The sequence below is a fragment of the Dicentrarchus labrax genome, unplaced genomic scaffold, assembly GCF_905237075.1.
Source record: "Dicentrarchus labrax unplaced genomic scaffold, dlabrax2021, whole genome shotgun sequence".
NCBI lineage: Eukaryota > Metazoa > Chordata > Actinopteri > Moronidae > Dicentrarchus > Dicentrarchus labrax.
In genome coordinates this window covers 1,441,501-1,457,424 of record NW_026136703.1, presented here as the reverse complement: position 1 = coordinate 1,457,424, position 15,924 = coordinate 1,441,501, and the positions used below count along the sequence as shown (strand labels likewise).

At 41.3% G+C, this 15,924-nt stretch overlaps 1 protein-coding gene across 2 annotated transcripts in view; it reads left to right on the top strand.

The window, feature by feature from the left end:
- Positions 1-15,924, top strand: part of si:dkey-87k14.1 (leucine-rich repeat transmembrane protein FLRT2) — a 69,514-nt gene that overhangs the window by 40,438 nt on the left and 13,152 nt on the right. The window contains exon 3 of one of the 2 annotated variants that reach the window (XM_051383795.1): positions 15,363-15,456. The exons of the other annotated variant lie outside the window; for it this stretch is intronic. The gene's annotated coding sequence lies outside the window, so the exon portion shown is untranslated. The remainder of the gene's footprint in view (positions 1-15,362; positions 15,457-15,924) is intronic. 2 annotated transcript variants of the gene reach the window in all.

Sequence of the window (15,924 nt, the reverse complement as noted above, 5' to 3'; positions counted from 1 at the left end):
GGAGGGGTGGATGGATGAGTCAAACACAGGACTTCGTGTCCCATGTAAAACCAAATGTAAAAGTTCAGTTATTTTAAGTTTTAAAGGACCAGTGTGTAGAATTTAGTGGCATTTAGCAGTGAAGTTGCAGATGGCAACTCCCTCTTTATCCTTCCCTTCCAAGCTCAAAAACAGGCTTCAAAACATGAAACAGCCCTATCTATAGCCAATTTTTGGTTCACCCATTCGGATCTATTGGCAGAAATGGAATATAATATATATAATTATAACATAATACCGGTTGCCCAATCCAAATTTCCCAATACCAATGCTTTGGGACCTAGGAATGAGACACAACAATCAGCTATCTTTTTGGCTCTGATTGGTTCTTTTGTTGGCCCGGTGGATTCTTTGAAATGCCTTTAGGACAGGGGTTTTCAGAGTGTGGGATAGTGGGCCTCCCCTAAGAGAACTCAAAAGCAGCCGCCCCCCAATTATTATTACTTTTATTAGTGTTATTGATGTTGCTTTGTATGTTCCACGCAGGCTTAAAAACAGGTTTCAACAATAAATGTCATACACATCTTTATTTTTTTAACATCTTAAACATGTCTGTATGTTCTTAAACATATTTTTAAAACATTTTAAACATCTTTATCTGTGTATGTGCTCATATATTTTTTTTCACAATCTCTGTTTGTTCTTAAAAAAATTTTAAAACACACTTTTACATCCTATGTTTTTAACATCTTTTTAAAACACATTTTTATATCCTATGTTTTTAACATCTTTATGTGTTTTTAAACATAGTTTGAATACATTTAAACTGTTAAAAAACATCTTCACTTAAAAAAAACACAATTTAACTTTTCAACGTATTTTTTAAACACGTGCACTCATCCGACGTTATCCCACATTAACACTTACATAGTGGGCTGAAACACTGAAAATGATCTCCCCTCCCCATAAATCCTTAATATAATAATAAACCGATTGCAAATCTTGCCACCTTATTTTGCTCACCCCTATTTTAGTGGGAACAATGAGTCTGTGCCTTTGATGCACACAGGCGGTTGATGCGGGGATGCGCTGTAGAAAGAAATAAATGCAGATCATCCTCTACCCGCAGCTGTGACCGGTACTTACTTTTAATCATTGTCAATGCGGAAAATCCACACTCACACAGGTAAGTGGAGGTGAAGGGGATTAACACTTTTACAGCCTTTTGGTGAGGTGGGGGAACTCAGTCTCCACAGACAGTTAGAAGTGTGCAAGTGACACTTTACTAATCTTTTAGTCCATATTAGAGTTCAGCTGGACAAGGGCCTCCTCCTCTTGCAGGGTCAGTCCATCACGGGGTGTCACTGGGAAAGAGAACGGATTTCTCACTCACTGATTTGCCAAGGTGTCCTCTCCAAAATAGTCTCCAAACTGCTCACGCAACCCCTTCAAATGTGCATTGACCACCTGTTGTACACAGTCCAGTTGCAGTCCTGTCTTCTCCACAACATCCTCCAAGGTTGGGAACATTTCCAGCAAGCCCCATTCAACACGAGCGCACCACAGGTCCAACTTTTTCCTGAATGCAGAGACTTGATCGTGTGCCAAAAAGACATGGCACTCTTTGCCTTGCAGAGAAGTGTTCAGTGTGTTTATCCGGTCGAAGATATCAGACAGATATGCCAGCATTGCAACCCACCTTGCGTCCTTCCTCCATATGCTTCACCAGTGGGGAATCCATTTTGGCGAGGAAGGGGAGGACTTCCTCGCGCAGATCACACAAGTGGGTGAGGACCTTCATCTCATTGCAGAGAATAGAGAAGAGACAGGCATTCATGGCACGATTTAATTAGGTTTACAATTTTTACTGCCTCATCCAGGACCACGTGCAGCTCTTTGGGCATCCTCTTTGTTGCCAAGGCCTGGCGATGGATAATACAGTGTGACCAAACAGCGGCGGGCGCAACCGTTTGCACCTGTTTTACTAGACCGCTGTGGCGGCCTGTCATTGCCCTCGCACCATCAGTACATATTCCACAACAGTGGCTCCAGTCAATATGATTGTCCTGAATGAAGTCATTCCAAGCCTTAAAGATTTCTGCTGCTGTAGTGCGCGCTGGCAGAAGATGGCAAAACAGAAACTCCTCCTGGACACTGAGCTCTTTAATAAAGCGCACATACACCATCAGCCGTGCACAGTTAGCCACATCGGTGGACTCGTCCAGCTGAATGGAGAAGAAATGGCTCTCACGTATAGCGTCCAGCACCTGCTCCTTCACATCAGCTGCCATGTCGGAGATGCGGCGCTGGATGGTGTTGTCAGACATCGGGATGGCATCCAGCTTGGCAGCAGCAGCTTCGCCCATCATTACACATATCTTTGGCAGCAGGGAGGAGCAATGTCTCACCAATGTTGTGGGTTTTCCCGTCTTGGCAATGCATAACGCTATGCGGTATGATGCCTTGGTTGCCTTGGTATTTACAGTTCCAAATGTCTGGATGGCTTTCTTCTGTGACCGCAATTCATAATGCTTCCTATCAAAAAACTCCCGCGGCTTGGTTGTTAAACTTTAGTACTTAGTTTCAATATGGCGCCGGAGTTTACATGGTCACATACTGTCGTTAGCTAGCACCTCGTTGCAAATGACACACTGGCAGCGGAGCATCATCAGGACCAATGAATAAAAAACCTAACTTTAAATAATAAGGGTCATACTTCCTCCGTTTTCTGCTCGCCTCTGTGTCCACTCTCATTTTCACCTGAGGTACTAAAAATCGATCCATTTTGATACACTTCCATTGTTGCCAACTCCTCAGTAAGGAAAGTAGCTAAAAGTCACCAGAATTAATTTGCATAATGTAACCGCATGTAATGGACGCTGTAGGAGAGAGGAATAACGTCACGGGAGAGACAAAAAGTGGGTAAAAAACCCCTAAATTTAATACATTTTCATTTTTTAATGTATTTTTGGTGAGAGTGAGTGAAGAAACATTTACATTTATACCCTGCTCTGTAAGCCAGGGCGGGAACGGCGGCCATGCGCACGCGCAATTCATTTGCAGCCTGGACGCGGAGTGGTGTGTGTCCTCTCTGCTCTGACTGCAGGCTGGGACTGCTGCGCGAGGCTACTGTGAGACTGACCACCTGTGAGTGCTTTTGGACGGGGGAGGGGCTCATGGCAGCACCTGCTGCTCGTTGAGCACAGTAACTGCAGAGTGATACATGCTTTCACGTCAGAGTCTCCAAACACCACAAAAGTCTCCAATAACACCAGAAAAAGTCGCTAGATTTGTCGCTAGTCGCTTTTGATAAAAAAAGTTGCCAGGAGGATTTGGAAAGTCGCCAGATTTAGAGAGAAAGTCGCCAAGTTGGCAACACTGTACACTTCCTTCCTTTTTTTCCCCGGTGTATTTTTTCTCACACCGCTGAAGCCCCCCTGGGGAGGCGTGCCTCACACTTTGAAAACCGCTGCTGTAGGAGAACAAAGAACAAGGAGGAGCCAGAGTCTGATGTACTACTGTCAGGATGTAGTGAAAGTTTCAGCAAAAATGACAAAAAGTTATTTTTATAAAAGTTACCTACTGCAGCTGGTTATGGGCACACGGCTGTGTGGGAGTTTCCAAGCACACTGACTATTTTGGTTCATGTATGTGAAGAAGCACAAGTGAGCGTCATGGAATGTAAATCAGCGGGTGTGGTGATTAATAAATAGACTCTCAGCCAGTCACCAGCAGTGGTCTCATTGCTCCCAAAACAGCTGGTGAAGCATGAAACCACTCAACAAATAAAAAAAACATTGTTTTAACTATGTTAACTTCTTAACTTCTTTGTCCCCTGGTAGCTGACATTTAGTGCAGAGCTTACAATATGCAGAGTGGAATTATAATATAATTCAACTGATGAAGCTTCTCTTAAATGTCAACTTGTTTTGATTAAGTACAACAGGTTCTCCATTCTAGTCTTGGTTTTTTCATTGCATTTTAAAGGGTGAAGCCACCCTTTTGTTTCCTCGATTGTGTCTTTAACTTTTGCACTACACAGTTTGTCAGTCTAAAGACCCAGCTTACTTTTCAAAATCAGGTTTGAAGGAGCTCTACGTATAGATATCTTTGGAATGTCGATGCAGAAGGGACCTGCTCCATGCTGAAAAGTTCTCCAGGTAACTCAATAACTCACCCTAGGCTAATATAATATGCAAAACATGTCCTGTTTTCATTGCATGATTGGGCTTCATTTCCATCAACGATTAATTTCCAGGTGTTTTTCTCATCCTCCCTATTCAGAGGTTCACTGCTTTGATTAGCTGTGTTCCATCAGAGTTAAAAATGTCTGTCAGCTTAGTTTCTTTATTTTGGATTGTAAATCAACCGTCATTTCCATGTGGCATTAAAAAGCCTTCAAAAATAGTTACAATACAATCAGCATTTTTGTATTACTAAACCAATGGATCAGATAGCTGTGTCTAATAACCAACACAACTATTCAGTTTTCCTCAGCTCTTTTTAGGCTAATCAGACCAGTGGTTCCCAACCAGGAGGTCAGGACCCCCATTAGGGGTCGCCCAAGCTTCATGGGGGGTCACAAGGGTCGCCTCCTTGATTTCAAGGGGTGTAAGAAAACTTTAAAAAATATACACAGTAGGCCTTTATCTATTTGCCCATAGCATTTTGTTTTAGTTCTGTGAAGAAAAGTAAATGTAAATTGTTAGTAAATTGTCTAACAGAACAACGGCCAAACGCTGGGGACAAGAACACACTGCATTCGTCAGAAAGCCTATTAAATATTTATGTTTTTTAAAGTTTTTAAATGTGTGTGTACATATATACAGGGACGGCTGGTATATATGGGCTAACAGGGCCAAGCCCTCCCTATCTTTTACAGTAAAGATGAAAAACTATTATTAAAAACCTTAGAACATATTGTTCTGAATTTTGGTGGAACCTAGAGCAGCAAACAGTGAAAGAAAATAACCCGGATATATTCATATGCTGCCCATTTGGGCTAAATTCATTCAGCCCAAAGGCTACTGACCTTCGACCAATCACAGCGCAGTAGCTACAGTACAGTGACCTTCGACCAATCACAGCGTAGTAGCCACAGTACAGTGAGAGTAGTTTGTAGTAGAACGTGGAGAGCGGGAAGTGAGCAACTGTAGTTCAGTCAGCCAACTCACGTTTGAAATGTTTATTACAGCAGTATAACATATTTCGATTTTGGCGTCTAGGCTCCGACCTCGTCACTCCCTGCAGATATGTTTACATAGAGATATTGGGGAGTGATGTGCTACAGGTGGATGCTGGGGTGGTGGTGGGGCTTACAGTGCAGCAGGCAGCAATAGCTTACAGAGCAGCAGCAATATGGATGCAGGGCAACAGCGGCATTGACAGAGCAGAGGGAGAGCTGGGAAATTGTGCAGTTTAAATAGACCGCCAGAGTGGAAGGGTGCGCTTGGTTAGTGATTATGGAATAAGGCATGTCATGTGTGTATATCAGCGCAGCTCGAGTTGACTGCCTGAACTAGCTCGCAGGCTTCGCTCCATTAATGGTGGCATTAGCATGAACATGAACGAGGTGGATTATTTACTTTCTAATCAATTTTCTTTAAAGGAAAAATTGGAAGTGCAGAGATTGGGGACACATCATCCAAACAATGTACAAATAACACAAAAGGACAAACGACAAAATTGTAACTTTTGTGTTACGTGGTTTCAGTGACTGGCTAACAGCAAGTGTAGCTAGGAATTCACTTTTCTGTTTCCCATGTCTTTTTGGAGGAGACACGGCTTGGACCCAACAAGGAATTGTGGATTTAAAACACTTATCCAACAAAATTAGGAAACATAATGCAGCACGAGCCACATTGGAAATAGCGTAAAGCTGTCATTGCTGGGTAAAGTGAACATCGCCTGTCAGCTTAATGAGGGCCACCGCACCGCTGTACAGAGACACAACGAGCTGGTAAAGAAACACAGGCATTCACTATCACGGATTGTTGACTGTATTACATTTTGTGGGGACCATGAGCTCGCCCTGTGGGGGTCCAATTAATCTCCCACCATACTCCAGCAGCGACCAGTTCTCTTTTTTAGACAGTCAATCAGCCGATCACCTGTCAAACACACAGGTTGCCAAGTACGCGTCTAAGACCACAGACTCAAAACGAGACAGGCCCTGGAGAATTTTGGTCAAGCAGTCAAAGGCTCACTTTGAGAAAGCCAGGCACTTGGTGTCTATCAAACTCTTTGACCCTGAACTCTTTCCACTGTTTAAGAACACTTTCCCGCAGAAGCGACATTGCATGTGAACATTACCCAATGATCTGCAGAGAGAAACTGAAAGGTGAGCTGATGGTGATGTACAACAGTGTGGAGTTTGCGGGCCTAACGTCTGCAATGTCACTTTTGAGGATGCTGACTGAGAACAATCTTCAGAGCACTTTTTCTGAAACACTGAAAGTAACACAAATCGCGATCACAACCCCCATGACATCTGCAGAGTCAGAGAGGCGTTTCAGTACACTGAAGAGGATCAAATCCTTTCTTCGTAGTACAATGGGACAGGACAGGCTAAACGCACTGGCTATGCTGTTCATTGAGTGGGACTTCATCCAAAAGTCAGCAGACTTCATGACATGGTGATTAACCTGTTTGCGTCACAGAAAGGCCGTCGATGTGAGGTGCTTTTTAAATAAGGTATGCCCAAGCTCTGAAACAACTCTCTCTTCTACAAATACTGTTATTTTTGCTTTGGTTTTGTAGATTTATGTTTGGTTCATGGTGTTGCAAATTGTTGCTGGTACTTTTCTATAATGTTGCTGTGGCGCAAATGGCATGTGTTGATGTGTACAGAGGAGAGAGAGAGAGAGAGATGTTTTTGTAGTATACAATGTTGTTGCTGTAAATCACCACCAGCCGTCACTGCGTATATACATACACACATACACACATAATACAGACCAGAGAGAATTGTACAAAAAGTTCCCTAAACAGGAAATAAACTCCTCTTAATTCATCCAAATCACTTATCACTATTACTATTTGGGTTCATTGTAGAGTTTTGAATATAATCTGAAACATCCATAAAAATGTCACTTTGTCAGGGGTGACCAGTTTACTCAACCATAGAACAGGGGTCCCTTAAGGAAAAAGGTTGGGAACCACTGGATTAGAAGGCCCCCACACTGTTCATTGCAAGTGATCAGACTGGATCTGTGTGTTCAGACATCACCAACTGTGCATGGGTTGCTGTGGTAACAACATAGGCATCCGTAACTATGCACGTTGGTGTCAAAGTGGATGGATACTGTTTCTTTATATGTGAAGAAACCACATTATCATCACTATTTACACAAGGTTTTTTAAAACCTTTGTCCAAATCGTCCAACATTAACGTCTTTGGTTGGATGAAGCATTGTACAAACCCTTATACTTTACCCATTCACTCTGTTGGTTGGGAAGCAGCTGTCAGGTTCAAGTGCTGAGGTCTCAGATCCTTCCAGTGTAATCTAGCAGGTTACAGAGGGAGGTGATGGAATAAAACATAGAGAAGAAGAGGCAGTGAGAATGTGATCTCACGGAGGTGTGCTTTTAGTTGCATCAGCTTCCAAATTTGAATTGCTCTGAGGATACCAATGTGCTGTGAATAGCAATGCTCAATCCCATACAGCTGATACGGAAAATCTGCTGCTGGATTTGCAAATCGCTGAAAGCTAAGAAATTGTGAGATAATGCAGTGGGAATTGCCACGTCTGCTTTCTCTCAGTTAGTTTTGTAGTTATTTGTTGGACAGAAAACTGCTCAAACTTTAGAATAACAGGAAGTCATACCAGGCCGGGTACCAATAGGTTTTGTGAAACTTCCAAGCCTGGTAAGTGTCAAAAAAGGCCGCCAGAGAGAGAGAGAGACACCCTCAAAGATATGGCCCTCTGTGGCCAATTTCACCCTCCGAAAACCATCCATCATGGTTTCCAGGCTCAGATAGTGTCATTGGCTTGTTGACATCAGTAGCAGACAAGATGACACTCAGATTGGGGTGAGGGAGTTTTGTATGCCGCAGTGCACCCTGGGCTAAGCCTAAAGCTATGAGTAAATTGGCTCATCCTCCAACAGGTAGCACTGCTGCTGTCTCCCAAACAATAGCATTGCCTCTTTTGCTCCAGGAAGCGGCAACGGTTGTTTCATTTTCAAATTCAAAAGTAAAGGAAAACATGACGTTACAAACTGCTCACCAATATATCGTTAATTTTTTTTACAAGGCCAATAATAATTTACTAAAACAGCTGGATGCTGTCATAAAACAGGACGAAATACTGCATTTGATGCTGACTATTTTCAGTGGAGGATTTTACTGATCCTCACTCTTTAAATCCCTACACTCACATGCTAATTGGTAGTGTGCCATGGTTACCAAATGACCTTACATAGTAAACAGATTTTTTATATAGATGGTTGAGAAGATCTCTGACTTGATAGTTACAATAATCAGTGCATATATTACAGGGCTGATGGTAACAACTTACTTAAAGAGGTGCTCAACACTTAAATGTTATTTGAAATGTAAACTAAATTTTATGACTCTACTGTGATGAAATTGGTGTTGATATTGACATTCTTTGCTACAACACAGCCACAAGCTTTTCATCTGCATTTCTGTGGCCAATCACCAGGGACACAGAGGAGACGGAAGCACCCTGAAACACTGCCTGCTTCATATTGACACCTTCAACCGATTGAGGTGTTCAGACAGAGTGTGCCGTGCAGTGCAGTTCTGCAGACAGCTTGTGATCTACAGGGACATTGTTTGATGTTGATGTTGGAGGGGAACCAGCTATGCTGTGGGGCACTAGTGCAGAAACTAGTGATGCATTTATGGTAAAACAATTTAGGATTAGCACACTAGAGGTAACTTTACCACATTTCGTCCACTGGTGGGACACTCTATATGGCACAGGTTTGGAAAGGTAACGACAATGACCATAACAGCGCAGAAGTTGAAGTAAACCCAATGTGAACCTATTGTGACGTGTGTGTGGCATTATTCCCGTACTGTGAGTTGAGCTGCTCTCATTGGCTGCACAGTCTTGACTCATCCACAGCGGCAAACAATGGCACCTTGCCCAGTTTCATCAATCTCGTATTCCAGATAAACAGTACACTAAAATATGTTTGTGAAAAGATTTGAGCAGAAAAAATAGTCACACAGTAACAGAATCTTGATTGATATCTGATCAGCACTGCCTAGTTTGACAGTTTGATCTGAGTTTGGTGCGTTGAGCTGGACGAACTCACTGAGAATGACTTGTCAATCACAACGTAGCCACACCCTGAAACATACCTTGCTTTATCATCTATTTTACTCTAAATGGGACCATAATTTACTAAATGAACATCATGCTGTATGGAAGAAGACTGAAACTAGAGCTTGAGACCATAAACCCATTAGGAAACTGTTTACTGAGCTAATAAATCAAGTAAGAAGACAAATTTCTCCATGAGGCTCAGTTCTATGAGACTTATTTTTGCAGCCCATGGAGCTGCCCCCTGCTGTTCATGAGAAAGAATGCAGGGTTAAGATTTTTTTTCATCTCAAAGTATTAAACATTACAAAGATTAGTAATCAAATGTCTTAACACTTTTACCAGCGTATTCTAAAATTCGCCTGTGGTCAGTCAGGCACATATGCTCCATCCTTCTGGAGCCCAACATTCCTTACTTTCGTCTTCATGCAGGAAGTCATTATGGTGAGAAACATCATTAGTCATGTTACCTGAAACGTTCTTGGGGATCTGGGTTCCATTGCTGATCCCTCGTAGGTGACACAGAGCTTCACTCTGCATGTCACTTTGTTGGAGCTTGGCATGCTACTGGTGGAGGAGGGCGCTGTTTCACCCCTTGCTTGTTGGACTGGTTTCTTGGCTTGATGCAGCTGTCTACCCAGACACGCAGTCTCAGGTTTGGTTGGACTAACAGGGATGCTGGTAGCACCTCCCTTTTTGCCCTATTCTTTGGCTTTCCGATTTTGATGCCCGCTTGATGTTGATCTCGGTTCTGGGAGTCTGCAGTCGCTGCTATGGATCCAAGTTGCTCTCTCAGGGACCTGTACTGCTGTTTCCATTGTGAGGAGTAACTTCATCACGATCCCGTCGCCTGTTGTTGGTCGTATAGTTTTCCACAGCAGCCTTTGGTATGGCTTCTTTCAGCTGCTTGTGGATATAAGCACAGGGGACATTTTCACAATAACACAGCATTTCATTTTCCCATTGACCGGTGTCAGGGAGTTTTTTACTTTTAACAGGACCAATCCCAGTGTTTAGTAGGATTTCAAATGGGATGAGAGCACTTCTGTTTCTTACCCTGGCCCTTGTGTGCATTAAAACAAATAGTAGTGCTTTTTGTCCGCGTCAAACCTGTTCCTGTGCAACATTTTACAAATTTGTTTTCTAATCAGAATCAGGATCAGAATCAGAAATGTTTTAATATAAAATTTTAAAAATTTTAAAATTTATGGGAGAAATTAGAGAACCTTTGTGAAACTATGTTTCTGTATTTCCCTCACCATACCCCCTTTTGACACTTGGTCCTTCCCATGTGTCAACCTATGATAGTAGGGAAATAGATATTTTGGTAAATGGCACTTTTTGTTAGTGAATGAAAGCGTTCTTCTCTGGAGTTCCTCTGTTGCCTGCAATTCCTGCAAATTAAAAGATGTTCATGGTGAGTTAGTCAAAGCAATACATTGTTCGGCTGCGGCCTTCACAGCTACGTCAGCACTAGCATTGCCCTGTGAGATAAAATCAAGGTTGTTAGAATGTTTCTTTTTACATTTTCAGATAGCAATTTGTTTGGGTTACAACACGTTCATGCAGCTGTCCATCACCTGGAGTTTGGAGGAAAGTAGCAGAGTTAATAACAATTTCATATTTTGACTTTGGTGATAGTATCTTATTACATTGCTGTTGAAAAATGATAATTTTTTGTTCAAGTAGAATCATTGACACTTGTCAACATGTGTAACCAGTAAAGTCAGGTCAGTGTAACCAAAAATGTCACCTAATGCTATCACAGCTTTTTCTCTTTGTCTTTGTCGTCCCCCATGGTCCTGGATTAGTCCTGAAGTCAACTAACCCCTGTTCGTCTACAGTCTGTGTGAATGTCTTGTTACAGACTGGTAGGCCTATGTCAGAGGAGTCTGAAGAGCTAGCTTTACGTTAACAAAAGTTTTCTCAGCTTCTGGTGTCCATTGGACTTTGCCTTTTGCAGCAAGGCCTTTCCCATCATGCATTGATGCCAATGGTGCCTCAGTTTCAGCACAATGTGGGATCCACTGTCTGCAGTAGGATGTCATTCCCAAAAACTCTTTACCCGTTTCTTTGTTTCAGGCCGTGGAATGGTCTGAATTGCTTCAATTTGTTTGGGTGAGAGGGTTTTGCCCTCTGCTGTGATCACATGACCCAGAAAGATGACCTTTTCAGAGACAAGCTGCAGTTTAGAATAGCTAGCTGTATGGCATGTTAGATTGAGTGATTCAAAATATTTCTTTAATGCTTAAGATTGCATAAATGGCTAAAGGTAAACATATTTTCTTTAAAGGAGAATGCTAACCACTACTGACCACTACCGACCACTACTGACCGCCAGGGTCGACTGGGATGCTGAAGAAATGCATTAGCCAAATCAACAACAAAAAAACATTTACTCTCATATATTTAATTTTAGAGAAATTGTGTGTGGATTTAGAACATTCGGTGCACATGCGTTGACTGCAGCATTTACTGCTTGCAAATCCTAAACAAATATCTACTCCTTTGGCTCCAGCATCTTTGATCTTTATGACAGGAAACATTTGAGATCAAACAGGAGATTTTTTACATACATGGAACAATCACTCCAGCTTTTAGTAGAGATTCAAAAATACTTTAAGGTTTAATGCCTTCAACTGTTTCCTTTTTAAGGATATTGATTTGGACAAGTCCTGTATGATGATAATTTGGTGTTATTACAACAGCCACTGTGCCTTTGATTAGACCTACATCATACTTGTTTTTGTGCCCACAAGCATGATGGTACCTGATTTAGTTCAGGAATTTCAGAGACGTCTTTCACAAAAATGTGTTTGTCATGATATAGTTTATAATCAGTTGTTACCAGATTTGTTATTTGTTCTGTGTCTGGAATGAGCTCAATTGTTTCTGTTTTCTTTCGTGTTCACCACGGCAAAAATCTTTTATGGTATACCTTCAGTTTGTTTGTAAGAAATCAACATTAGGATTCAATTCAATTCAATTCAATTCAATTTTATTTGTATAGCGCCAATTCATAACAGAAGTTATCTCAGGACACTTTTCAAATAGAGCAGGTCTAGACCGAACTCTTTAAAACATTTAAATCTGATGTCTTTCCCCACCCAGTAGCTTCATTGCATTTGCTGGTCCAATACCCCAACTTCTCCCACCTGTCATGTTTAGATTTGACCAATGAGACATAATGATCTGAGTTTGGTTCCTGAAACAGAGTTTGACAACGTGGATTTTTCACAATCACTGAGACAGCACATCAACTGTCAACTGTCAATTGGAGATAGTTAGGGCCTGAAGAAACTAAATGGAGACAGATTATAGGCTAAATGTATGCTAATTACATGAGTTCAAAAACAGACAAAATTCCAGCTTTATTTGTATATTTGTTAAGAAAACAAATTTCCTGACTTCGATACTTTTATACCAAGGCAAGAAAGATTGTTGAGCCTCATTCCCATGGCATGAAATACAAATGCTTTGGGAAACTGGAAATGAAGCTCAACAATCAACTATCTTCCTTATTGTCTTTATCGTCTTTCTATCTTTCTCGGCTCTGATTGGTTGTTTTCATCCAGGCCTGGTGGATTCTTGCAAATGCCAGGATACAGAGAAAGTTTTAGCAAATATGATAAAAAAGGTTACCTACTGCAGCTTTAACACACTGCACACTGAGTATCAAATTAATTTGGTCAGGTTCACACAGGTTTCAAAGGAAAACAGTTTTAAGCAAACAACCGACCAGACAACAAACAGAAGAGTAGCAAACCTGTAGTTGCACCTAACTTTGTCCTGTTTATTGTGCCTCGATGCATATGCTAATGATGTCCACATTATGCTAAAGTCTCAACTAACGGTGTTGTAAGATGATGGCATGAATAAATACCACATGCAGACAGGTGAGCCTGATGTTAAAGTCTGATCAAAGAGCTGATTTCCCACCAAGAAATGAATACATCGATAAGAAAAGCCAGCGAGTGTAAATGGAAGTTTTGACAGAGAGTGACCTTCAGTGAGTGTCTAAAATCTCGGCAGGGAAGTCCCTTTGATGTCTGCTGAGGATGGGAGAATGATGAAAACAATATCAGCCCAGAGTCGCTGAAGACAGGAGCTTAAAAGGAATGGCAGCTCAAATATAAGGAATGATGTGCTGATGCAATTTGATTTCAAATAAAAAAAGAGGTTCACAGAGGAGCGAGGCGAGGGGAGGAATGATAGTGTCGTTATAGACTTCAGACTCAGGAAGGAGGGCGATAAAATGTAAAGAGAGGCATAAAGAAAAGAGGAAAGAAAGAAGAAAAGAAATGAGAGAGAGATGAGGAAGGAATTAGAGAGAGAGATAGAAAGAAAGGAAGAAAAGAAGAAAGAAAGAAAGTGTCATGGAGTATTAGGGCTGATGTAGAAGGGAAGTAAATTTACTCTAGTACTACTTAAGTATAGTTTTGATGTATTCTATTATAGCTTTATAGTTGTACTCCACTGCAGTACAGAGGGAATATTGTCCTTTTTTCTCCACTTGCCAGTTACAATGCAAAGTAAACCTGTAACCTGTAGGAGGCTCTATTGTCAGAAATGTAATATAATATGCACAGGTATGTTTTCATTAGTGTATAATCACCTGAATATAGTCATCGTTTTTATCTACAGACCATGGAATCCGCCATGTTGAACCGCCATGTTTCTACAGTAGCACAGAATGGACAAACCAAACACTGGCTCTAGATAGGGGCTTTCATTTTTTTCAAGAGTTCAAGGCCAACATGGTTTCTCTCTTTAGCTTGGTTGAGTCAAGGTTGGATCCCTGGCTCCTCCCACTGTATGTGGAAATATCCTTGAGCAAGATACTGAACCCCAAATTGTGTCATCAGTGTGTGAATGTGTGTGACAGGGCGAATGTGGCACATAGTGTAATGAGTTGATGGTCTCAGTCTCTAGTTTCAGTCTTCTACTTTCTACACCATGGTCCTTTAAGATCACATTATAATATTATTAGATTGTAATGTAATTAGAGTGCTTCTATTGCAAGAATACGCTTTTTTTGTTCCCTTTTTGGTCAAAATATTTTGGCTTTATTCTTAAAACCTTTTTCCTTGATATTCTTTCATTTTATTCCACTTATATGGAGATACGACTTTTCTCTCAAAATATTATGCATTTCCTTGTAAATTGCTTTATTTAGTTCTGCAAATATTTACATAGTTAATGGTTAGAGTTCCTTTTTTAAATATGAAAAATATTAAAAAACACAATTCTCAAAATATTACATTTTGTTGCGTAATTTTCTTACAATTCTGAAAATGTTAAGACTTTATTTGCAATTCATCCTCAAATTCTCAGATGTTTTTGTTTTTCTGGCCCTAATTCTCATGAGACTGAGTGCTTGAAGTACAGGAGCACCACACACACACACACACACACACACACACACACACACACACACACACACTGTGGTACATACATTACTCCACCTTCATAAACTATTCAATCCTTGTGGGGATTTTAATGCTTTCTGTGTTCCAGCCTCAAACATGGACTGAAAATGAATTCAATTAGTCTGTTTTTGTCAACAAAACAGCCAATGATGACAAAAAGAAAACCTTACTGAATTAGGCAAATATATACAGAAGTATTTCATTAAAGTATTCAAGGATTCCCCAACCAGAGATACCTCAAGGACATTGGAAGAGATTTCGGAGCTGCTTAATTGAACTTTTAATCTTTTTTTACTCCAAACAACTTCCGCGTTGGTCTGCGTATTAACTGTTTATCAGCAGGTCAGTGTCTCAAATGTGCTAATTGAATGATTTTAAATTCCCCCTGCGATAAGAGGAAACATGGAACGGTTTCCCTAAGACGTCGTCTAGTTCTCCCTCTGACTTCCTCCTCCCTGAAAAAATTACACAAACAGATGGAAGATTGAGATTTTTTTCCCTTGCTTGCTAATCCACCCCTGACTGAGCCTTAGCCTCATTAAAGAAACCCGACACTGATTGAACCGCCTGTCAAACCCCCCAAGTCCTGACAAAAACCTCTTTGTTGTCGTCTCCTCCACTGTCTGTCTTGTCTGTATGTCTGCTCCTCTATTAATAGTAAAAGGTGCAGGGGAAAGACAGCGGCGCTGCGCTCAAAGGTCGAGGCACAGCGGAGGAGTGGAGGCTCGGATGGATGTCTGCAGCGATACATGGTAGTAAACTACGAGTGTGTACATGGATGCAGGGATAAAAAATGCATCAGGGTGGTCACAGTTTCTCGAGCGTTTGGCTGTATCCCCGCCCAGAGCTTCGACAAAGCTCACTATGGTTTTTTAGGAATCACCATTCCAAACAGGCAGCAGAAATAGCTAAAGGCTTCTTTGTGTGACCCCCAGGGTCAGAGAGATGTGTTTTACAAATGCCGTCTACAAAGGGGTCGAGAGTAAAGCCCTCCAAGGCTAAGTGAGTATTTTAATTCAACACAGTGAATTTTCCCTGGCGCAATCGCTTGTGCACAATGCAGTGTGTTGTAACTGACTGCTCACAGAGCGGCTTGCAAGGCCTCAGAAGGGGGCGGCTCTAGAGAAATGTTCATGAGGTGTCAAGTGGGTACCATAAACATATGGTGTTTAATCACAATAAATCAATATTTGTTTGGAAAGACAAATTAAGTTATTAGA